The 24542-nt window shown below is 43.3% G+C and overlaps 1 long non-coding RNA gene across 1 annotated transcript in view; it reads left to right on the top strand.

Moving 5' to 3' along the window:
• LOC141085825 (uncharacterized) overlaps positions 1-22338 on the top strand; it is a 210700-nt gene extending 188362 nt beyond the window's left edge. Inside the window, exon 5 of the long non-coding RNA XR_012231421.1 lies at positions 22013-22338. This is a non-coding gene — a long non-coding RNA (uncharacterized lncRNA). The remainder of the gene's footprint in view (positions 1-22012) is intronic.
• Positions 22339-24542: the final 2204 nt, after the last annotated feature.

Genomic DNA, 24542 nt, shown 5'->3' with positions numbered 1-24542 from the left:
AAGCCAGTCGTCCCAGCTGATATCTCAATATGTGCATGTGCAGCCTCCGGCTGTCATTTCCCTGAAGCCCACAGTCTCAGGAAAATGGCTGCTGGAGGCTGCACATGCAAAGATTGAGATATCGTCTGGGCCGAGATCCTAATCTGTGCACATCCCGCTGCATACAGCGGCCCAGCAGTTTCGGGACATGGCCGCTGTGAAAGCAATGATGTACTCCTCTCTGTTCACTGCCAGCACCAGGCCACAGCATTGCTACACTTCTGATGTCGCCAGCTGCCTGAGGAAGGGACCCTGCTCCACCACCACTGAGTCGCCCTCCCAGGGCTGTGGAGTACTCGGTACCGGGCTGGTGTCAGGGGGATCTGTCACAGCAGCGGTGACCCGGTCCGTGGCCCTGGGCACCCAAATCAGTGGTGGTTTGTAGTTAATGGAATGGAATAGTTCATGACGCCACCTGTGGTGCTCAGCAAGGGAGATGTTAAGCCGACGCTGCAGACAGATCCGCTGGGACTGATGGCATGGTGCAGCAAAGATGTAAAAGCTCCCCATAGGTGAAGCTATAGTCCCAGGGCAGTGTAGTTGTGGTGGGCACAGTGATGTAGCAGTGCCGTAAGGGTAGGAAGCAGACAAGACACAGCGGGGTGCAATTTCTGTACCTTTACTTGAGAACTGCAGTCCAGGGTCTTGATTACAGATGGTATTGGAGCAGGCTAGCCTGGAAGCAACTCAGGGATTCTCTCTCAGCAGACGGGCTGTGCAGTCTCCTTCCTAACGCTTGTTTGAATGAAGCACTCCAGTACTAAGTTACTCTGAAGTTCCTCCTGTCAGATGTTCCCAAGAACCGTACTTGCACGGCAGACAGCTGTAGCCTCTCTCAGGAACTCCTATCTCTCTGAGTCCTGGCTCTCTATCCAAGCTGCTGTTGTGCCTCAAGTCTTAGATGGGAGTAGTAGGGCATTTACAACCTCCTACTCCTCTGGTATCTGCTGTAGGACCGTTAGTATCCGTACAGCCGTGGAGACCAGGCTCCAGTTCGTGCCCTCTCAAGCTGAGGGAGCTCTCCTTCCTAGCTCAACCTCAAGCTTCTCTCTACACGTCTGCACACTTCACCCTCCGCAGACTAACTAACTCCTCCTTCCCCCTGGCCCTCAGAGAGCACTCCTCCCCTTAATCCTGGTTCAGAGTTCCCCCTGCTGGCCTGGAGTGGAACTGTGTTGCATGTGTGGATTGACTGCGAGAGAGACCCATCATTGCCTCCAAGCCTGGCATTACCCTCCCCTGGAGGAAGGCAAAGCCACTGTGGCGGCCATACTCCTGGGGCGCTGCATTGCTACACTTCTGATGTCACCAGCTGCCTGAGGAAGGGACCCTGCTCCACCACCACCACAGTAACCCCCCAGTAAACCTGCTTTCAGACTATAAGACGCACCCTAACATCAAATCTCTATCCATTAATTTAGGAACAATATAAAATTAGTTAGAAGAACACTTGCAAAAAATACACAATAAAAGAGCAGAAACAGTGTTAATCCTCATGTACATACAACAGCCTATTATGATAAGTCACTTGAAATGAAAAGGCAGTTTCAATTTCTGATGACATTTAGTTCTCTGTCCTGTCTTCTTTTTGACTTTTGAAACCACTCACTGCGGAATAATTTGTTAAAAAACAGTTACCTAAACTAGGAAAACATATGCAGAATAGATGTGATTTATTTTTTTTATCTATGGACACCGAGTGGTCAGCATTTCGCCTTGTATTATTGGCATTCTTCCAATCAAACCAGGATGAAATCTTCATGGAGTTTATCCGTCCTCCCTACATTTGAGTACTTTTTTTTCAGGTTTAATTCCAAACTCCAAAACATAGAAATGTATAGCTGTGAAAAGCTTCCTATTATGTAAAGGTACTGTCACACTTAGCGATGCACTAGCGATCCCGACCAGCGATATGACGCGGTCAGGATCGCTGGTACATCGCTAAGTCGTCGCTAGTGAGCTGCCACACAGGCAGATCTCACCAGCGACATCTCAGCAGCCGGGGGTCGCTACTTACCTGTTAGACGAGGCGATCGTGACGTCCTCCCACCCGGCTCCATGTGTCGCTCGTCTCCACAGCAGGAAACCCCAGCAGGAAGCTGACGACGAGAAACGGTCCAGGACGTTCTCGCGCGATCAGCGATAATCAGCGGGGGAGCCGGTCGGAGGTAAGTATCACACATAGCGATATCGCTAGCAATATTGCTATAACGTCACTAAAACCAGTGACGTATAGCGATATTGCTAGCGATATCGCTTAGTGTGACAGGCCCTTAAGAGGTCTGAAATCTAGATTGTGAGCCCCATTGTTGACAGTAACTAATATAATGGTGATGACAGTCTATTCTGTGAACAGTGCTGTGTAATAAGTTGACACGACTGTTTATAAACAAAAGGAAGGAAAAGTAAATTGTTGTAAATTGTTAATGCCTTTTCACTAGAGGACAATGAGAATTGTATGCTACAAATTATATTATGTTTCCTTAAGCTTTGTCTCAAAACAATGAACACAGAAAAATAAATAAATAATCACAGTACATTCCCAATAAAGCTTTCGGTGTCAGGGAGATTGCTTTATCTCATGCCTAAATCCAAGTTACTCTTGCAAAACTGGAAGCACACAGAGTCTATTTCTGCTGAGAAGACTTGCACTACAGCAATATGTTTTAGCTGTTTGTAATTATAAATACAATTGATATTCACTGCTCACTTTAGCGGATATCACTATGCCTCTTGGATTCTATTTAACATTCACACAGAGTCTAACACTTCCAGCACAGCACTGTGGATTTTCAGAATGGCTCCTTGTGATTAACTGTTCTAATACTGCACAGATAATAAAAACCCTTTCCTCTGCTTCATCATTTTTTTTTTTTACTTGTGGGCCACAGGTACTATTGGCAAAATTAATCTCTGCCTTTGATTAACGTTTGCTCAATGTAATCGAGTGACAAAAAAAAAAAATCCCGTTTGTATGGAAATGTCTTCATCCATACATACTAGTATTCAAAGAATCACAATATTCAACACTAGGGAAGCCAAATAAAAAATACATTTAGATTTAGGAAATCCCTCCAAATTAATGCTCATTCCCAATCCTCAAACCGAGTGTCACTAGATGATTGATAGTTGGGGGATGGATTTAATGTGGACTTGTTGTTTTACAAAGGTAATTGCCTCCTACGTGTTGGAAAGCTAATGGTGTGTTTGGATTATTACTGCATAGAAGAATGTATAGTGAGTGGTCATCGTTATATTGCAACCTCTTATATTCAGTTTGCGCCAATGTTAGACACACAGGAATATTCAGAGTCATCTCTAAGCATCAAACCGTAATTTCATAAAATTAGGGCTTATGTTTTTCCATTTAGATTCTTGCAGAGATGAGGACATCTCTGATCATATTAGAATTCACCAAATCGTAAGGATTCTTACATGTAGTAAAATATCTGCAAATATTACCTATTATCTTGCCAGACTCCAGAACAAGTAAACAAAACCAAAACCTAATACTCACCTCTCCGCTCACCTATCCTGGCACTTCTGCTGTCTCCGGTGCGTGGGGCCTTTTTATTAATGCTTGCTGGTGTCTTTACTCTACAACAGGACATCTGGTCACGACCAGTCTTCGAGGTCAAGGCGCATCAAGATTTCTCAATGTTATGATGTACCGTGACCTCTGAGACCTGCTATGTTCTCTGTAGAACAGAACTTCTGGTCACGACCACACCTCGGAGGTCACGGCATGTTGTAATGTCAATATGTCATGACACGTTGTGTCCTCTGAGGCATGGATGCAGCTGAAAGTCCTGTTCCATAATGAAGACATTGGTGCACAATTGTGGAAAGAAGAGGCCATAAGGACTAGACAGCAGGCAACATGCACTGGAGACAGTGGGGGTGCCTGTGCAGATGACTATTGAAGTGAGTATTATGGTTTTTCTTTAATCTAACCTTTTGCTGGTCCTCCACAGTTTAAACTGACAGATGCAGCTGCCCATCATTTTGCTGAATTTGCACAGAACGAATTACAAAACACCAGTATTTTGGAGAGCACAGATTTTTGTAAAATTCGAGTAGAATTAATTTCCAATCGAATAAATGCACCTATTTCTACATCTTTGCTTGTTATTATTGCAATTATGCACAGATGTAAGAACTATGCAGCTCTGCCAGAAGAGCTGTTTCCAACAGGGAAAAACTGGAGGAGTATAGTGTATTAGTATAATTGGAAGAGTATGGTGTCATTTATATAAGTGGAGGAGTATGGTGTCCTTACTATTGATGAACGTGCTTGGTGATATTCGGATATCACTTGAGTATCTGAATGCTCGTATGTGCTCGGCACTCGCCGAGCATTTGCTGGTGCTCGGATGTGACTCTCAAATACAAGCCCCACATGTTTGATATGTTACACATCAAATAAACATGTGGGAATTGCAATTTTTGTGCCTTTAATCCAGACAATAAGCACACAGGGATTGCTTGGCAGTCAGGTAATGCCATAGCTATCTTGGTAGTGGCATTACCGTGATTGGCTGGCCTCATTACCTCCACAGAGGTTATAAAAGGACCAATGTCACATTCGGCACACTGACACCATTACACAGCTCTGAGACAGTGGTGATTGGAGGGAGAGAATAGTTTTACAGTCAAGTCTGTGTTCGTAACAGTTTCATAAATCAGAGTCCTCTAGTAATTATACTGTTGCTGTTAATGAACCATCATATCAAAAGTCCTGCAAAGGGTTAATCTTGCATGTTTTCTGTTTCTATGAGATACATTCTGCATTTAGCCTAAGAGCAGCCTAAGAGAGTGGCTGAATACAGCCTTTACGTAGGGCTTTGGGCTTTGAAACCTGTTGCTAAATACAATTGTGCTCAAAAGTTTAAATATTGAGGCAGAATTTTTGCTTTCTTGGCAATTTTTTCAGAGAATATGAATGATAACACCAAACCTTTTCTCCACTCATTGTTAGTGGTTGGGTGAAACCATTTATTGTCAAACTAATGTCTTTTCTCTTTTTAAATCATAATGACAACCCAAAGCGTCCAAATGACCCTGATCAAAAGTTCACATACCTCATTTATTAATACCATGCATTGCCCCCTCTAACATCAATGACAGGTTGAAGTCTTTTGTGGTAGATGTGGATGGGGTTCTTTATTTTCTTAGATTGTAAAGCTGCTTCTTGGCAAAAAGCCTCCAATTCCTGTAAATTCCTGGGCTGTCTAGCTTTAGATCTCTGCAGAATGACAATGATATTGAGGTCCGGAGACTGATATGGCCACCCCAGAACCATCACTTTCTTCTGCTGTAGCCAATGACAGGTCAACTTGGCCTTGTGTTTTGGATTGTTGTCATGTTGGAGCGTCCAAGTCTATGTGCACACGCTATAGATTCTGCTGCAGATCCGCTGCGGATTTGGCCTCTACGGATCCGCAGCAGTTCTGCAGACAATGTACAGTACAATGTAAGTCTATGTGATTTACAATCCGCTGTGCACATGCTGCGGATTTTCAACTGCGGAAAAGCTGCGGTTTTGAATCCGCAGAAAGAATTGACATGCCAATTCTTTCTGCGGATTCTGCTGCGGTTTGCCACCTATTCCATTGTCCAGGTGTGAAACCGCAGGGGAAAACCACTGGCCAATCCGCAGGTCATTTTAGCTGTGGTTTTACCTGTGGATCTGCAGATACAAATCCGCGGGTGAATCCACAGCGTGTGCACATAGCCTTAGTCCCATGCACAGCTTCCAGGCTGATAATTGCAAAATTGCCTCCAGTATTTGCTGATAATGTGCTGCATTCATCTTTCCTTCAACTTTGACCAAGTTTCCTGTGCTTTTGTAGCTCACTCATCCCCAAAACATCAGTGATCCTCCTCCGTGCTTTAAAGTAGGAATGGTGTTCCTTTCATCATAGGCCTTGTTGACCTCTCTCCAAATGTAACGTTTATGGTTGTAGCCAAAAAGATTAATTTTGGTCTCATCATGCCAAATTACCTTGTTGCAGAAGTTTTGAGGATTGTCTCTGTAATGTTTTGAGTATTGTAGGCAAGGTACTTTGTTGCAATTGCGCATTAATGGCTTTCTTCTGGCGACTCGACCATGCAGCCTATTTTTCTTCATGTGCCTCCTTATTGTGCATCTTGAAACAGCCACACCGCTAGTTTTCAGAGAGTCCAGTATTTCAAATGATGCTATTTGTGGGTTTTTCTTTGCATCTCGAACATTTATCAATTCCTTGGATATGTTTTTGTATCACTTTCCTATTTATACAGTTCAACTACCTTTTCCCATAGAATCTTTGACAAGTCTTTTACTTTCCCCATCACTTACAATCCAGAAACGTCAGTGACTGGATGAAAGATGCAAGAGTCTGTCTGGATCCCAGAAACTCACTGTCAGGAACACCGCACTGTACTTGCTCACTGAGCCAGTGCGCGTGTCCTGTCAGCACCGGCGTGCAGCCTCAGCTGAGCAGGGACTCAACTGCACAGTATGGGTACCGGGGTCAGGTACAGCCGAAAGTACCGATGCACAGGACCTGTGGATGCTGAAGTTTAGCAAGCAGACACGGGACCTACGGTCATGTGACTGCAAGGGGGCGGGGCTTAGCGTCCTGCTTAGTGAGATGGAAAGACACTATACAGAATTACTCAGAGTCAGGCAAAATGGGGTTCATACACAGAGATAGCCGTAACGTACCAAGGATGAGACAGAGCGGATAGTCAGGGCCAAGCAGCAGTCAAAACCAAACAGACATAGAAGGTACAAAGCAGAATCCAAAGCAATATCCAGAGAACAGACCGAGTCATACACAGATTATCAAGCAACCAGAACACAGCAAAAACACACTCAGGGGTCACCACACAATGCCAAGGGCAAGAGTATAACTGACAGGGATGGGAGTGTCCTGAGGCTATAAGAAGCCTCTCCCAGAACCAGGGAGAGGCCACAATCAAAGCCCCAGGTGTGCAGGTAAGCCTGCACCAGGATCACAACCTTTAACCCCAGAAATGCCAGTCATCAGCACTGGTTCCAGACATTAACCCCACGTGTGCGAGTCAAACCCGCACTGAGATCATGACAGTACCCCCCTCTCAACGGGGGGCCTCTGGACCCCCATGCTTGCCCGGGTACTTAGCATGGAAAGCCCGCACCAGGCGATCAGCATGCATCAGCTGGGCCGGTACCGAGGACCTGTCTTCCGGTCCATACCCCTTCCAATGAACCAGGTACTGTACCGACCGCCGTACCAACCTGGAATCTACAATATGACCAATCTCGTACTCCACCTGCCCCTCAACCAAAACAGGAGAAGCAGCAGACTCGGAGCCTCCCCGGACTGCTTCAAAAGGTTTCAGTAGAGATTTGTGGAAGACGTTAGGGATCTTGAAAGAGGGTGGAAGGCACAGCCTATACGCCACTGGATTGATTTTTTCCACAATCTTGTATGGGCCAATGAATTTGGGCCCCAACTTGGCTGAAGGAACCTTCAACTTAATGTTTCGAGTGGAGAGCCAAACCTTGTCTCCAACCTGAAACGTGGGCCCTAGTGTTTGTTTCCTGTCCTCGAAAAACTTATACCTGCCCTGAGACCTAGATATACTCCGCTGATCTTCTGCCCATGTATTCTGTAATCGCTGAACAGAGCCCTCAGCCCCGGGACACCCCGAGTCCAGATGAGAAAACTCACCAAAATAAGGACTGAACCCATAATTGATCAAAAAAGGAGTCATACCCGTGGATTGACTCACCCGACTATTGAAGGCAAATGCAGCCAATGGCAGTGCATCGCACCAGTCATTCTGTCTAGCAGAGGTTAGACACCTGAGGATCTGTTCCAGGGACTGGTTAGTGCACTCCGTCTGACCATTGCTCTCAGGATGGTATGCAGATGAAAAGAACAGAGACATCCCTAATTTTTTGCAGAAAGCACGCCAAAACTTAGTCACAAACTGCACACCATGATCAGACACCACATTCAGGGGTACCCCATGCAACCGGATCACATGCTGCACAAACAACCTGGACAACGTCTCAGCTGACGGTAGTGCGGACAGGGGTACAAAATGAGCCTGCTTAGAAAACCTGTCCACCACTACCCATACCACTGTATTACCCTTAGATGGAGGGAGATTGGTAACAAAATCCATGGATAAGTGAGTCCATGGTCTTTCGGGGCACTGCCAAGGGCATCAGCTCCCCTGCCGGCCGGCTATGAGAGCTTTTAGAACGAGCGCAGACCCCACAACCAGCAATGAATTTTTTTTATGTCCGAACCAAGGGTAGGCCACCAAAAGATCCTAACCACCGCCAGACGTGTGGTTGAAATACCAGGGTGAGCACTCAGCTTGGATTCATGGAACTCCTGCAAGAGTTTCAGGGGAAGTTGCTCTGGGACAAACAACTTCCCCTCCGGCGTGGCCACCGGGGACCGCGACTGGGCCCCCTGAATCTCCCGTTCCAATTCAGATGAGACCTCTGCTATCACAACCCCAGTGTGAAGAATGGAGGACGGTGGCTCAGGGAGCGACACCGGCTGAAAACTGCGCGATAAGGCGTCAGCCTTGACATTCTTAGACCCTGGACAAAATGTAATCATAAACTGAAAACGGGAAAAAAAAGTGACCAACAGGCCTGTCTGGGCGTTAGTCTTTTAGCAGACTCAATGTATGACAAATTTTTGTGATTCGTGATCACCGTAACCGGGTGACTGGCCCCCTCCAAAAAGTGCCTCCATTATTCAAACACCAATTTTACGGCAAGAAGCTCTGTATTGCCTACGTCGTAATTTCTTTCCGCAGCAGAGAACTTCTTGGAAAAGAAAGCACATGGCCTGAGGTTGGCTAGAGTGGCAGGCCCTTGGGACAACACCGCCCCCACCCCCACCTCAGAGGCATCCACTTCCACGACGAATGGTTTGGACGGATCTGGCTGTACTAACACAGGAGCAGACATAAAGCTTCTTTTCAGGGTCGCAAAGGCCTCTTTTGCGAGCGAGGACCAGTTTCTCACATCCGCACCTTTACAAGTAAGATTTGTGAGTGGTTTGACCACCTGTGAAAACCCCCGAATAAATTTGCGGTAATAATTGGCGAACCCCAAGAAGTGCTGAAGACCCTTAAGGTCTTGGGGTTGCACCCAATCTGCAATTGCCTGCACCTTCTTGGGATCCATGCGAAAACCCTCACAGGACACAATTAATCCCAAAAAAGACAATTCTTGAACAAAAACACACATTTCTCTAATTTGGCATGCAGATGATTTTCCCTCAGTCTTTGGAGAACGGTCCGTACATGTTTCAGATGAGATTGACTGCCGTGTGAGTATATCAGAATATCGTCGAAGTAAATGACAACAAAACGACCAATGAGATCTGAGAATTCCACGTTGATGAAATTCTGAAATATGGCTGGGGCATTGGTAAGACCAAACGGCATGACTAAATTTTCAAACAGTCCCTCGGTCGTGAGGAACGTGGTTTTCCATTCATCCCCCTCCCGGACCCATATCAAATTATATGCCCCCCGAAGATCCAGTTTGGAGAACCATTTTGCCCCTGAAAGTTGGTTACACAAATCGGGAATCAACGGAAGGGGGTACGTATTTCATACAGTAATCTTGTTCAGCTCATGAAAATCGAGGCAGGGACGTAAACCACCATCTTTTTTCTTAACAACTAAAAACCCTGCCGCCACAGGTGAGACTGAGGGACGTATGTATCCTTTGCGAAGACTCTCAGCAATGTAATCTTTCATGACCAAGCGCTCAGGGCCAGATAAATTAAACAGACGGGCTTTAGGCAATTTCGCCCCTGGGACTAACTCGATAGCGCAGTCAAAGGGTCTATGTGGCGGCAACATCTCGGCCTCGCTTTCAGAGAACACATCTTCGAATTCCTTCAGGTACTCCGGAATACCTTCCAGCTCGACAGATGACACAGACACAGATTTAACAGGTTCAACCAATAGTGCAGACTTATCACATAACATCGAATCATTAAACCCCCACTGAACAATCTCCCCGGTTTTCCAGTTAATGACTGGGTTATGGCGTTGTAATCAGGGCATGCCCAACACCAATCCTGCTGGTAGATTGTCCAGAACCAAACAACTTAATTTTTCCACATGGGTAGCGCCCACTTTGAGTGAAAACAAGTCAGACATAAAGAGAATTCCCTCTTTAGTGAGGGGGAGGAGTCAATGGCCACCACTTTGATCGGAACCTTAAGTCTAACTGTCCCTATCTTACAGCGTGTGGACAGTTGGGAGTCAATGAGATTGATGGATGATCCACAGTCCACGAAAGCTGTAGAGGGAAAACAACAATCATCCACTAACAGTTTCACATGAAGCAACACCTTAGAAAACGAGGAAAAGGGTACCTGAGGGTCTGAGTAGTCTCCCCGCTGACTACCCAGACCTAGTCGTTTCCCGTCGACCGGGTTGAGGATAGACAATCAGGACACTCCCTTTTCCAATGTCCCGTTTTACCACAGTAGAAGCATAACTGCTTTTCTCTCCGGCATTGTCTCTCCTTTTCCTTCAGGGAGAGAGCCCCTACGTCCATGGGTACAGAAACAGTCTCTTTTCCACTAGGGAACAATGGAGTCTCCGCCTGCATCACCCCCCTGGCCCGCAGCCTGCGGTCCCTCCGGACTGCCTGGGTCATGGCGTCCTTGAGAGAGTTAGGTGGGGGATGTAATGCCAAGGCATCCTGTAACTGCTCGGAAAAACCTCTGCGAAAGAATCCTCGGAGTGCGGCATCGTCCCAAGAGACCTCTGTGGCCCAGCGGCGGAATTCTGTGCAAAACCACTCAGCTGAGTGTTTCCTCTGACAGACACTCATCACCATGTCCTCTGCCAATCGCACTCGGTCCGCCTCATCATATATGTGCCCAAGGGCCTCAAAAAACGCATTCACAGACACTCTCTCAGGGGCAGTGGGAGGAAGGGAGAAAGCCCAAGCTTGTGGGGACCCTCTTAACAGAGACATAATGACCACTACCTTCTGACTTTCGTCCCCAGAGGAATGTGGCCTCAAACTAAAGAAGAGTTTGCACCCCTCCATGAAGACCCTGAGCTCCTTTTTGGTCCCAGAAATAAAAATCAGGCAGTTTAACAGGTGGTTCTGGGGACACCAAAACAACATCACTCGCCCCAGCCCCCAGAGACCCAGCAGCTAAAGCTCCCTGCACTGTCTCAGAAACCTGCTGCTGAGAGCAAGCCAGAGCTTGCTGCTCCAGAGATAAACCCTGAAACATCTGACTCAGATTTTTCATTTGCTCAGCAAGAGATTGTATGGGATCCATATTTCTCAGCAGAGAAAAAAAAAACCCCAAAAACTTAATGGTCAGTTATAATGTCAGGAAACACCGCACTCTACTTGCTCACTGAGCCAGTGCACGTGTTCTGAGTGTCAGGATCCTGTCAGCACCGGCGTGCAGCCTCCGCTGAGCAGGGACTCACCCGCACTGTAGGGGTACCGGGGTCAGGTACAGCCAGAAAGTACCGATGCACAGGACCTGTGGATGCTGAAGTTTAGCAAGCAGACACGGGACCTACGATCATGTGACTGCAAGGGGGCGGGGCTTAGTGTCCTGCTTAGTGAGATGGAAAGACACTATACAGAATTACTCAGAGTCAGGCAAAGCGGGGTTCATACACAGAGATAGCCATAACGTACCAAGGATGAGACAGAGCGGATAGTCAGGGCCAAGCAGCAGTCAAATCCAAACAGACATAGAAGGTACCAAGCAGAATCCAAAGCAATATCCAGAGAACAGACCGAGTCATACACAGATTATCAAGCAACCATAACACAGCAAAAACACACTCAGGGGTCACCACACAATGCCAAGGGCAAGAGTATAACTGACAGGGATGGGAGCGTCCTGAGGCTATAAGAAGCCTCTCCCAGAACCAGGGAGAGGACACCATCATAGCCCCAGGTGTGCAGGTAAGCCTGCACCGGGATCACAACCTTTAACCCCAGAAATGCCAGTCATAAGCACTGGTTCCAGACATTAACCCCACGTGTGTGAGTCAAACCCGCACTGAGATCATGACACTCACTCAGCTTTTATGCTCACACACTGATTACAAGCAAACAGGTCACAGGTGAGGATGTTACGTTTAGTATCCATTCAAACCCATTTGTGTCAACTTCTGTGCATGTTATCAGGTCAAAATCACCAGGGTATGTGAACTGTTGATCAGGGTCATTTGGATGTTTTCGGTTGTCATTATGATTTAAAAAGAGAATACACAGTAGTTTGACAATAAATGGCTTCACCCAACCACTAACCATGAGTAGAGAAAAAGTTTTGGTGTTATCATTCATATTCTCGGATAAAAGACCAAGAAAGCAAAAATACTGCCGGGTAGTGATGAGCGAGTACACTCGTTGCTCGGGTGTCCTCCGAGTACTTTGGCGTGCTCGGAGATTTAGTTTTCGTCGTCTTATCTGCATGATTTGCAACTGCTTGACAGCCTGATTACATGTGTGAAATGCCTGTTTTTTAGGGAATTCCCACATGTATTCAGGCTGTCTACAAGTCACAAATCAGATAAGATGATGAAAACTAAATCTCCGAGCACGCCAAAATACTTGGAGGACACCTGAGCGTGCTCGGGAAAACCCAAGTAACAAGTATACTCGCTCATCACTACTGCTGGGGTATGTAAACGTTTGAGCACAACTGTATATAGCTGCTGCAGGTGAACAATTTTTTTTGTTCCAAAAATTTACTATTGTCATCCATACAGTTACACCTTTTTGTTTGAAATTACGGTGGTTTAAAAAAAAAAAATAAAACACATGGCCTGACACAGGTGATCACATTTTTTGTTCCAAAAATTGTCTATTGTTAGCCATACCATTTTTACCTGCTTTATGTGAAATTAAAGTGGTTTGAAATAAAAAAAAAAACTGATTGGCCTGGTACAGGTGACCATATTTTTTGTTTGGAAAACTGACTATTGCCATCTATACTGTTTCACCTACTTTGTGTGAAATTACAGATATTTCAAATAAAAAAAAGCTTAGTCCGATACAGGTGACAAAATTGTTTTGTTCCACAAATTGAGTATTGTCAACCATACCGTTTAGTCTGCTTTGTAAGAAATTACGGTGGTTTGAAATATAAAAAGAGCGCTTGACCTGATACACAAGACCACATATTTTAGTTGGAAAAATTGACTATCATCCATATAATTTAACATGCTTTGTATGAAATTACAGTGGTTTAAAATTAAAAAAAGCATGGCCTGGTACAGGTGACCACATGTTTTTATTTCACAAATTAACTATTATCATCCATACTATTTAACCTACTTTGTGTGAAACTAGAGTGGTTTAAAATCCTCACCCAGATGCTCCTTCCTCGCACCATGCTGAGTCCCAGGAGACCAGTGATCCCACACTAGGTCACTATAAGAAGTTCTTTACATCATCATTTCTTGATTGTGGCCACTCACCTTGCACGTTCTAAGAGGGAAAGGAGGACATGCAGTTTAGTGATGCATAAAGCTTAGAGTAGCCATGGCCACATGAAGATGATGTTAGGGAATGGAAAATTGTGCTTAAAGAGGTAGAGAATGATGAGACATAGTTGCCTATAAGTCAGGCTGTTGTTAAGTTTTCAAGTCAGGAGGACCAAGGTGCGGCAGTGGAAGACGAGGTGGTGGATGACGAAGTCATTGACCCAACCTGGGAAGCTGGCATGCAGAGTGAGGCAAGCAGCACTGATGTGGAAAGATCAGCAGCACTAAAACAGGCAGGAAGAGGCAGTGAGGTGACCATAGTAAAACGGTTTCGCAGAGCACTGACACTCGTGAATTTCTCAGTCAAAGAGTTAGGTGTTCCCTAGTCTGGGACTTGTGCCATTCCAAAATCAGCAGGGGTCTGACCACTAAGAGACTAACCACCTACTTGATGAGGCACATGTCATCTAAGCACCCGACTCGGTGAGCAGAACATCTGGGTCTATTATTGGTGTCAGTGGGTGACACCAATGCCTCTTTCCTGTTCTAGGTGCTTGTTAATCTCTTGTCCATGACACTGGTTCAGATGCCTCTCATCCTGCAACTGTCCTTGCACATTATTGGACACCATCATCAGGCAATTAAAAATTCTTGTCCCAGCACAGCATTCATCTGTTCCTACCCTTGCCTTGGAACAAAAAAGATAGTTCACAGCCACCCACTCACAGGCCTATACACTAAATTAACACTTTTCCACTCTGCTTGCCATGTAAATGTTGCCATTTTGGCTTGTAGACACTGAGGATTCCCATCGACTTGTGGCAGCAGCCGTCCGACGGTTCTCGGTCCCCAACCACTACTATATTTCCCCATGTGGCGTCCCTGCCCTGTGTCAGCAAGTGTCCAGGAACATCACTCTGCAGCACTGACTCAGCAGAATAACATGAACTGCTGAAGCTAATTTGTCTAGGAGACAAACCGTTCACCGTAGCACAGTCATTGAAAGGAATAACACACCAGACATATCTGTGGCTTTCACAGCAGAGCATACAATTAGGCATGGTCATACATTATAATTCCAAAACTTTGTGGTGGCTAAGAAGCTTGGCAAGCTCACACACGTGCCATGCTTGGCCCACTTGCTCAGCTTGAAAGTTCAGCAGTTTCTAAAAACCTACCCAGATTTGCCAGACCTTCTGGTCAAGGTATGTCGGGTCAGCATCCATTTCCACAAGTCAGCTATAGCTTCAACGGCTCTGGCAGTGCTGCAGCAGTTCATGCAAGTGCAAGCTCACCAACTGTTGTGCGAGTGATCATGCGCTGGGACTGCTCACTGCACATGCTGGCAATGTTTTGTGAGCAGCAAAGGTCAGTTTTTGAATAGCAGCTCAACCACATCGGTATTTTGGTCAGCCTCTTCACATAACAACTGAAAAGTGGGCATGGATGAATGACATTTGTGAGGTTCTCCAAAACTTTGACTACTCCTCAACGATGGTGAGCGATGACCCCATACTCAGCACAACAATTCTGCTTCAGTGCCTAATTAAATAGTTGCTGCTCACAATTTAACATGAAGCTATGCATGCAGACCAGGTGGAGAAGGAGGAAGATAGGAGACAGGTAGATACTACCCAACCCTTCCTCATCTCATTTGCTCAGCATGGTTTGGGTAACAATGTTGTGGTACAGGCTGAGGAAGAGGAGGAAAAGGAGATGGTTGCTAGGGCAACAGAGGTTAGTACTTACACAAGTTTCATCCAGTCTCGGTTACATGGATGTGCTGAGGATGGGAATGAGGATGAAAAGAGGTAGGAGGAGGAAATGGAGTCTTCATCATGGTGGAGACAGGGAAGTGTTGGCTATAGGGAGCTTGGCCACATACGGCCGATTTTATGCATCGCTGTCTTTCCAGTGTCCCTCGCATTATTTTTATCGTGACCAAAAAAGTACTGGTTGTTCATTCTGCTAGACCCACTCTACTTGGAGAACTTGTGAATAAGGATGTTTCAGGGCGCTTCCTTAAGAGGATCCTTAACCCGATTTGGAATAAGAGGGTTATATAGCCAAAGAACCAAGTATTTATGATTTTGAATCAGAATATATTTTATTGGCTATGTATAGCAAATACAAAATGTTATAAAAGACAATAAAAACTTTTTTAAAAAACACAACTCGTTTTGGCCATGTAGGCCTTCTTCGGGTGTATAATAAAATGCATTTGTTGTAGCTATTTATGCCCCATTTTCATTGCTAATGGATGTGGTTGTACTAACTGAGGAACCAATCGGTATCTATAAAACTCTTTAGCAATTAGAATACGTATATTATAACTTCATCCCCAAGAAAAGAATGTTGTACACACATATTATATAACATCAACCCTCCTTCACCTTCACCAGGGTTAAAACAATATGTCTGTAAAATCTAGGCAGTCACACATGTCAATATACATGTTCACAATAAAACCCCCAGCACCTTTACATAGGACTGATTAAACACCTCTCTCCTCTTCGTGCAAGGGGTCAAGCAATCTGTTCTTCATCTGGTGTGGTACGGAACAGGAAGCGTCACTCTTTGTTGAATAACTCAACATCAACAATTGGGGGCTCTCATTCACTGCAAACATTTCCAACGACAGTATTATCTTCCTGGATTTAGAACTATACCATGAAGATAATAACATCAAAAGCCAAACTCATTTTAAAAAAGTCAGCACTAACGGCTATTTAAATTTTTTTAATTTACACTAATCCAAATGGAAAACAAATATTCCATCTAGTCAATTCCGTCGTATTAGATGCAACTGTACGTCCAATACAGACTATGTACAACAATCACAGGTTTTACTTTCCGGGTTTGACCCCTTAATCCCGGGCCATTTTCCATTTTTGCATTTTCATTTTTTGCGCCCCTTCTTCCAAGAGCCATAACATTATTTTTAAGTCAACATGCTCATGTGAGGGATTGTTTTTTTTTGTGGGACAAGTTGTACTTTTGAAAGACACCATTGATTTTAACATATTGTGTTCTGGAAAACGGGGAAAAAAATCCAAGTGTGGTGAAATTGCAAAAAAAGTGCATTTCCACCATTGTTTTTTAATTTTTTTGCCCTATTCACTAAATGCTAAAACTTATAAACGCCTCTCCATTAGTAATCCATGGGCTTGAGGTCACCTGACAATACAAAGGTGACATCAACCCCACAAATTTGAACCCCACTTGCCAACGCTACAGGATAAGTGGAAAGAGTCAGGAAAAGCGCCAGAAGTGGTGCATCTAATAGATGCGCCTTTTCTGGGCAGCTGTGGGCTGCTATTTTTAGGCTGGGGGGAAATATACAAGGCCCCTTACCAGGCTGAAAATACCAGCCCCAAGCCGTCTGCTTTAGCAAGGCTGGTTGTCAAAAATGGGGGACCCCACACTGTACTGTTCTGGTACCCTAACCCAAACTTTTTGCAACTGTTCGGCCGAACACGCCAGACCTGAACATCCAGGTGTCCACCATCTCCTTACTCTTTCTTTCCTTTTACAGGTCTTATTGCATAGGCAAATGCAGTTTGTTTGGTCAGATTTGCAATATAAAATGCTGTACTTAATCTTATCAGATCTGTAAATTCTGAATTATAAGAATCCTTATAAAATTGCATTCTCGCCACTGTACATCAAAATCAACATTTTTTTTACAGCACTGATTTACCTTTTTTCAAGAAATAAGATTTTTCTAAATATATGATGTCAAGCAACTGCTTCCTTAAAATTTGAGAATCTTGACCAATTTTGGAGTCATTTTTTATACAGTCATTCTTACTTTACTAGTTGAAGTATACAATTGGAAATCACATCAATATAGCAGCACTGCCAACTATCAGCTACAAAGGCAAAGTAGCAGTACTTATATTTGTTGTGTATTTCCAGGGACAATATTGATAGCTAGTGCCCTGAGTCCAAATAAAACAACTAGTGAATAATCAATGCCACTCAATAATGTAGCTTCCACAACATCTCATATATTTCAAGTCAGCAGACATTCATTGCTGGTCTTAAATTAAAACTGTATTAGAATCTCAAACAGTCAATAGAGGCAAAGCAAGAAAAATTAGCGACCATCTGTGAAGCCCATCTTCTGGAAACATTGTCAAGTGCAAGAAGGATTGTGATGTGAAAGAGAAAGAAATACAAATGTTTCAGGTTTAGTCTTCATGTCTGGAATTAGTGAAATTGTCTAATGCAGACAATATGTGAACAAATTTGATAAGAAATGTAATGCCTTAAAAAATTATTACCTCTGGCAATCCAAAAGTGATCAAGAGTAAAGATGAGTGAAAATATTTGATTAAAATTGAATTCTACACAGATATTTAAAAAATGTAAAATGCATTTTTTTTTCCAATTCTCTTCAGCCTGGCTTTAGCAAAATGGCGCCATTGGCCACCATTTTGCTGATCTGAAAAAGGCCATCTACAAGGTTAAAACATAAAAAATATGAATATTAACCTTACTGCTCACCTCTCCAGCCCTTCCGCTTCTCACCATGACCTGTCTGGTCCTTGTGAAATCTGATGAGGCTTGTTACATTTCCATGCATGCGCACAAGGTCATAGATCATACTGTGATGAAGGACCCATACATGCATTTGCGTAGAACCATCCCAGACCTCATCGGAGTTGGATGTCCTGACCTAACTTGAGGTGGCCCAGGGATTCAGTGCTCAGGCAGTGATTAGAATATGCGATGAGGCCCAAACATGTGATGGGGAAGAGAGGAAGGGCTGAAGGGATGAACAGTAAAGGGAGTATAAGCATTTTTATTTTTCACATATTACCTTTATTATGTTCTGGGCATAATCTCTCGAGAACATAATAAGTGACATTAAATTAATAACGTTTCTGTGAATCGAATTTACTGGGAAAAATCCAAGCTAACAGGTAAATCTGAATTTTGCTTCATCTACTCATCTCTAATCAAGACAGTAGGATTGAAGAAAAATGAATGAGGATATAAATAAGACCCAACTAATTAGTTTCGAGATCTCCATTGTCCAGGACTCAAATATGATTATTATAATTTGAATGCACTATTTTTGTACCATTTTCATATAGTAAATAATAGTAAACAATTTAAACATTGCTTTCGGCATTTGGATGATATTATGTAAACAGATAAAAGAGCAAAACAAGTCCAGGCTTCTCCCAATGTGCACGCATACCAATTGGGAGAAACCTGTCAGTCACCATAGCTTGAAGACCCAGATAAAGACCTTAAGGAGAGGCAAGGATTGTCCAGTGTCTCCCCCGGTCGGTTTTTCTCAGCACTACTCCAGGTGATGTCTCTCCTGATGTACACACTTGGAAGAGACACGTTCATTAACAATAGCGGCGTGAGGTGAAGCTGGCCAGGGGCAGTTCTTGACTAGTCTCATTTTTGTCTATAGTCCCAATCTTCAAACTATATTTCCTCTGAAATGCCGGAGCATGTCAGAGAATAATATACCTGGCTGCAGTGGTGCAACTGGGCTCTGATTCATGCAGCCCACAGTTTTGGCAGCATGAATCAACTGATAAGTTTCCCTTGTCTGTTGTTTTCATGGCCATAATATTATAGTCAGTTGCTTAATACTGGCTTATTTGGCGGTTAAGCAAAATTAGATACTGTACAGTGTGCATGCACTGTAACCCAAAGTTGATAGAGAATCAACTGCAGATGAGCTCTCAAGATCTCAAATGTATGTATGAGATAGGGTTTGCATATACAGTGAATGGTAAACTCTTTCTAGAGAATCAAAGGGATTGTACAGCTATTTAAAAGGTTGAATGTGTTTAAGATGCAAATCGGAAAAAAAATGTTTTTTTATTATATCTGCCCCAATACACTAATTTTAGTGCCACTTCTCTTCCGGGTTCAACATAATAGAGAAAAGGAGCTCCCTACCGCCATCTCTGTGTTGGTGCATCTAGGAAAAAACACTGTGTGCACAACTGTGGTGGTGCCGTGGTAGGTTACCAAACCATATATAGTATAATGTAAACCTGGCACTCAACTTAAATGCTTAAATGGATTACAGCGTCCAGGAGGACCAGGCTTGCGCTTTCCCTGCCAGACAGATAAGACTTAACTGCGCTCCAGCAGCACACTGACATTTGGCTTTACAGGGACATACAAAAAGCGCCCTCCAATCTAAGTACAGACAATCTTTGAGCACGTAACTGATGAAGGTCTGCACTGGCCGAAACGTTTTGTTTGGTACTACAAATAAACTGTTCCATTTAAGCATTTAAGTTGAGTGCCAGGTTTTCATTATATTCTGTGTTGGTGCATGGCTGGTGAAATTCCTGAAGGTTGTTGGTAATTTGGCTCAGTTTACAAACTATTGCCTTCTCCGTCTCTAGCTTTCTGTCAGTGTAAATTTAGAAATAGAGTAAGAGGGCTGGATTAGCTAATGAAATGAGTGACCTTCAAGAACATCACTGATCAAATGCTAGCAGAGAGGAAGGGGACACTTTTTTTCAGTGTCACAATTAACCTGGAAGTGCAGCTGACCAATACAGAAATTCAAACATCGATCCTGCTATTGTAATGAAAGTATATTATTGCATTTTATCAGTTTACATTTTAAACACATTTAAAAAACTTTTTCATGTTGGTAGATGACCCTTTAATACTTTTGCATTGTATATGTGTCTATAGTTTATTTTTTTAATCTTGTAATTGTAACCAACAACTTTATTTTGAGCAAATTGTAAAAGTGTACTGTCTGAGAAAGTTGACAGCTTTTCATAAGGTTTCCACCAACAGACTTTAATGAAGCCACTCTGCTTAGCCAATCCCAGGACAGTCCAGCTTTTCACTGTTTAAACCATATTCAATTATCTAAATTTACATGGGGCCCCCTGGGTTATGTCAACAGAGTAGCTGCTCTATGGTGGTGCGAACTGTCAGAGAGACAGGTCATCAAACTGAGTCATTATAAGAAGGTGAAAGTTGAGGACAAAATCACGAGGCAGCCTGTTAAACTGAAAAATTAGCCCAGGTCAGGCAAAAAACTCTATGAGATACAGCATACAAGGTCTAGACCAGAGGTCTCAAACTGCATTCCTCAAGGGCCGCAAACAGGTCATGTTTCAGGATTTCCTTGTATTGCACAGGTGATAATGTAATCACCTGTACAGATAATGATTCTAGCACCTTGTGCAATACAAGGAAAGCCTGAAAACATGACCTGTTTGCAGCTCTTGAGGAATGCCGTTTGAGACCTCTGGTCTAGACAAAACAGACCAGGGTAGTAACAAGCTATAACTGGCAGCTAATTGTTAGCTGCTGTGGATTTAAATAGGGAGTGGCCCTTCCCTATGCTTACAGCAGATAGCTGATTAGATTCAGATAATATGGACTGTGTAGTTAGACATAAGGTACTGTCACACTTAGCGATGCACCAGCGATCCCGACCAGCGATATGACGCTGTCAGGAACGCTGGTGCATCGCTAAGTGGTCGCTAGTGAGCTGCCACACAGGCAGATCTCACCAGCGACATAGCAGGGGTCGGGGGTCGCTACTTACCTGTCAGACGAGGCGAACCTGACGCCCTCCCATCCGCGTCCACGCGTCGCTCGTCGGCGCCAGCAGGAAGCCCAGCAGGAAGCTGACGACGAGAAACGGTCCAGGACATTCTCGCACGATCAGCGATAACCAGTGGGGGAGCGGTCGGAGGTAAGTATCAGACATAGCGATTTCGCTAGCGATATCACTATAACATCACAAAAACCAGTGACGTTATAGCGATATTGCTAGTGATATCGCTTAGTGTGACAGGGCCTATAGACTTCCTGCCTGGGTGGGACCACAGGTGAGATCTAGACTGTAAAACTGGACCACACCTGCATCTCCCAGTGCCTTTTGGCAGTGCAAGCATTGCACTTTCTAGGGGTACAGGTAGTAGGAGAGGGTTTAGACACAGACGTAACACAAATCTTTTGTACTACTGTATGTACAATCAGTGTAAATAGATATGAACAAATCAGTTTGAAGTGAATTAACATTGACATGAATTTCACAAAAAAAATCAGATTTTCCAGAATTTGAACTTTTTACAATTCGATTTGATTGATTACTGTAGGGTCGCCACATGCTGACTTTGATTTTTCTGAAATTTTCTTTTAGGGTTAGGAAGAAGTGAAAAAATAAAAATATTATGGTCACCTCACATATCATCTATCCCGCTGCCTCATGTCCCAGCTTGGTCTTTTTTTGGCTTACTCACTCTGATTCTTGTCTTCTTCAGTCTTTACTTTTTGGCCTCACTAAAGATGAACATATTTAGTGATATTTGATTTCACTGACTGCCACATTTTCCCAAAAATTTAGATTTGTGTCAAATAAATAAATTTGAATCTCAATACTGGAAAACTTAGTTGAAAAATACTCTTGGGGGAGAGGAGAGTGAGAGAGAGAGCCCAACTGACTATAAAAGTTTACAATTTACAGGCAAAAGAGAGTGAGAGAGGACTACGCTGACCATGAAAGCTTACACTCTATAGGAGAAAGAAAAAGAGAGAACCCCACTGACCATAAGAGATTCCATTCTAAAGAAGAGAGAAAGAGAGCAAGTGGAACTCACTGACTATAAGAGCTTACGATCTACAGGAGAAAGAGACTTACACAGTGACCCTAATGATAGAAAATGACTGTGCCATTCAAGAGAGAAGAGGGGAATATTGAGCTCACCATGGCTTGCAGTCGAATGCTGGAGATTAAAATCCATGTGGAGGGTGCCGGTCCCGCTGGTGAAGTTCAGCCAAGTAATGAAATTGTGAGGAGGTAAGAAATCAGCACATCATTCCAACAGTGAATAAAATATATCAAAAATTTATTGGAAAATCTTTAAAAACATGGATTTGGATTTCAAGGATGTAAAAACCTGGTGCGTGTCTGGTGTCCAAGCGCCCTTAGTCATGCAAACTGTGCTCCACTGTGAACCAGTAACCTCAGTTGGAAAGGGGACTGGTCTGAGTATAGAAGGGTACAAGATATTATAATCCATAATATGTCATAGCTATAGGGCATTATGAGGAGGCCAGTGCAGCAATGCAAAATGATGTAAGCCTACCCTATGATGCTTGAGCAGTGTGGGAATTTTTTTTGTGGACCTAGAATCAAATCTTAAAATGCTCGAATTTGCATGAAACCATGAATTTAAGGACATTTGACTAAAACTTGATAGTATCCTTTCTAGCTCTCATTTAACAGGATGATTACACATTATCTCAGGTGTGTTTCTGTTTTTTACTCCCCATCTTCCCAGAGCCATAACTTTTTTATTTTCAATATGGCCATGTAAGGGCTTATTTTTGCGGGACAAGTTGTACTTTTTAATGACACCATTGGTTTTACCATATTATGTACTGGAAAATGGCAAAAAATTCAAAGTGCAAAGAAAATACAGAAAAGTGCAATTCCTCAATTTTTTTTAATCATATTCACTAAATACTAAAACTGATGTGCCAATATGATTTTACATTACGAGCTTGCAGATACCAATCATGTATAGGTTATTTTTTACTTATCTGGTGAAAAAAATGCTAAGTTTGTAAAAAAAAAAAAGGCGCCATTTTCCAAGACCTGTAGCGTCTCCATTTTTTGGGGCTGAGTAAGGGCTAATTTTTTTTGCCACGGAGATGATGTTTTTACTGCTTCTATTTTGGGGTAGATACAATCTTTTGAACGCCTGTTATTGCATTTTTTTGGTATGTTGCAGTAACCAAAACAAGGAATTCTGGTGTATTGATTTTTTTTCTCGTTATGCCGTTTACCGATCGGAATTAATTCTTTTTATAGATCGGGAATTTCTGAACGTGACAATAGAATTGTGTGTTTCTGATTTTTTTTAAATTGTTTTTTTTTTGCTAATTGGGCAAAAGAGGGTGATTTGAACTTTTTATATTTTTATGTATTTTAAAAAATATTTTTTTTACTTTTCACTTGCTTCAATAGTTTCTTTAGGTGACTTGAAGCTGTGATCATGTGATCGCTTGTACTACAAATAGCAGGGCTTCAGCCCTTCTATGTGTTGCAGAATTGATCATCTGCTATCAGTGCCAGCCACAGCAGAAAAGCAATGACAACCACAGGAGTCTCTTGCAGAAACCAGGTTGTCATGCTAATTCATCGGTGCCACGTGATTATATGACATAGGCACCAATGGGGGAATAAGTGACTCGATTCCGGCACGGCCATGATAACTGTCACTGTCAGAGAACGACAGTAGCATTTAATATGTTAACAGCCATGGGTGGATCGCAATTCCACCCACGGCTGTTAGGGGCTCTTGTCAGCTGGTGAAATGTTATACCCTGAAAACATGTGTCGTGAAATGCATCTTAGTCAGTGGCAGAAGCAATGAAAAGTGAAAACTAGAGCACAGAAGCCCAGAATGGGAGGAAGAAAGTCAGCATGGTGAATATGATATGTAACAGTGGAACAGGGTCAAAATGAATATAATAATTTATTGTTTTTAATCATCTTTTACTGGCAAATATTGTGAAATATTTGGCTGTAACAGAATGCCTGCATGTCAACAAATGGAGTTGTTGATTTGGTAATAATTAATGATGTCCACATTGCTGTAAAATAAAGGCAGATACTTATACATCATGCAATACCATAATGGAGGCATCTGATTGGCTATAAAATTATTCTAAAGCAGGACAATTACTCCAAAAACATACAGCCAATGTAAATAAGAACTATATTTGCGTAAAGAAAAACAAGGAATACTGGAAGTCGTGATTTGGTCCCCACAGAGTCCTAATCGCCACATCATCAAGTCTGTCTGGGATCAAGAGACAGAAGGATTTGCACAAGCCTACATCCACAGAAGATCTCTGGTTAGTTCCCGAAGATGTTTGGAACAACCTTCCCGCTGAGTTCCTTCAAAATCTGTGTCCAAGTGTACCTAGAAGAATTGATATTGTTTTCAAGGCAAAGGCTAATCACAGGTCACACTAAATATTGATTT

Source organism: Dendrobates tinctorius, unplaced genomic scaffold (genome assembly GCF_039654945.1).
Source record: "Dendrobates tinctorius isolate UK_male_01 unplaced genomic scaffold, ASM3965494v1 ptg000029l, whole genome shotgun sequence".
Lineage (NCBI taxonomy): Eukaryota > Metazoa > Chordata > Amphibia > Anura > Dendrobatidae > Dendrobates > Dendrobates tinctorius.
The sequence above is the reverse complement of the archived record's forward strand: the minus strand, read 5'-3'. Positions and strand labels throughout refer to the sequence as shown.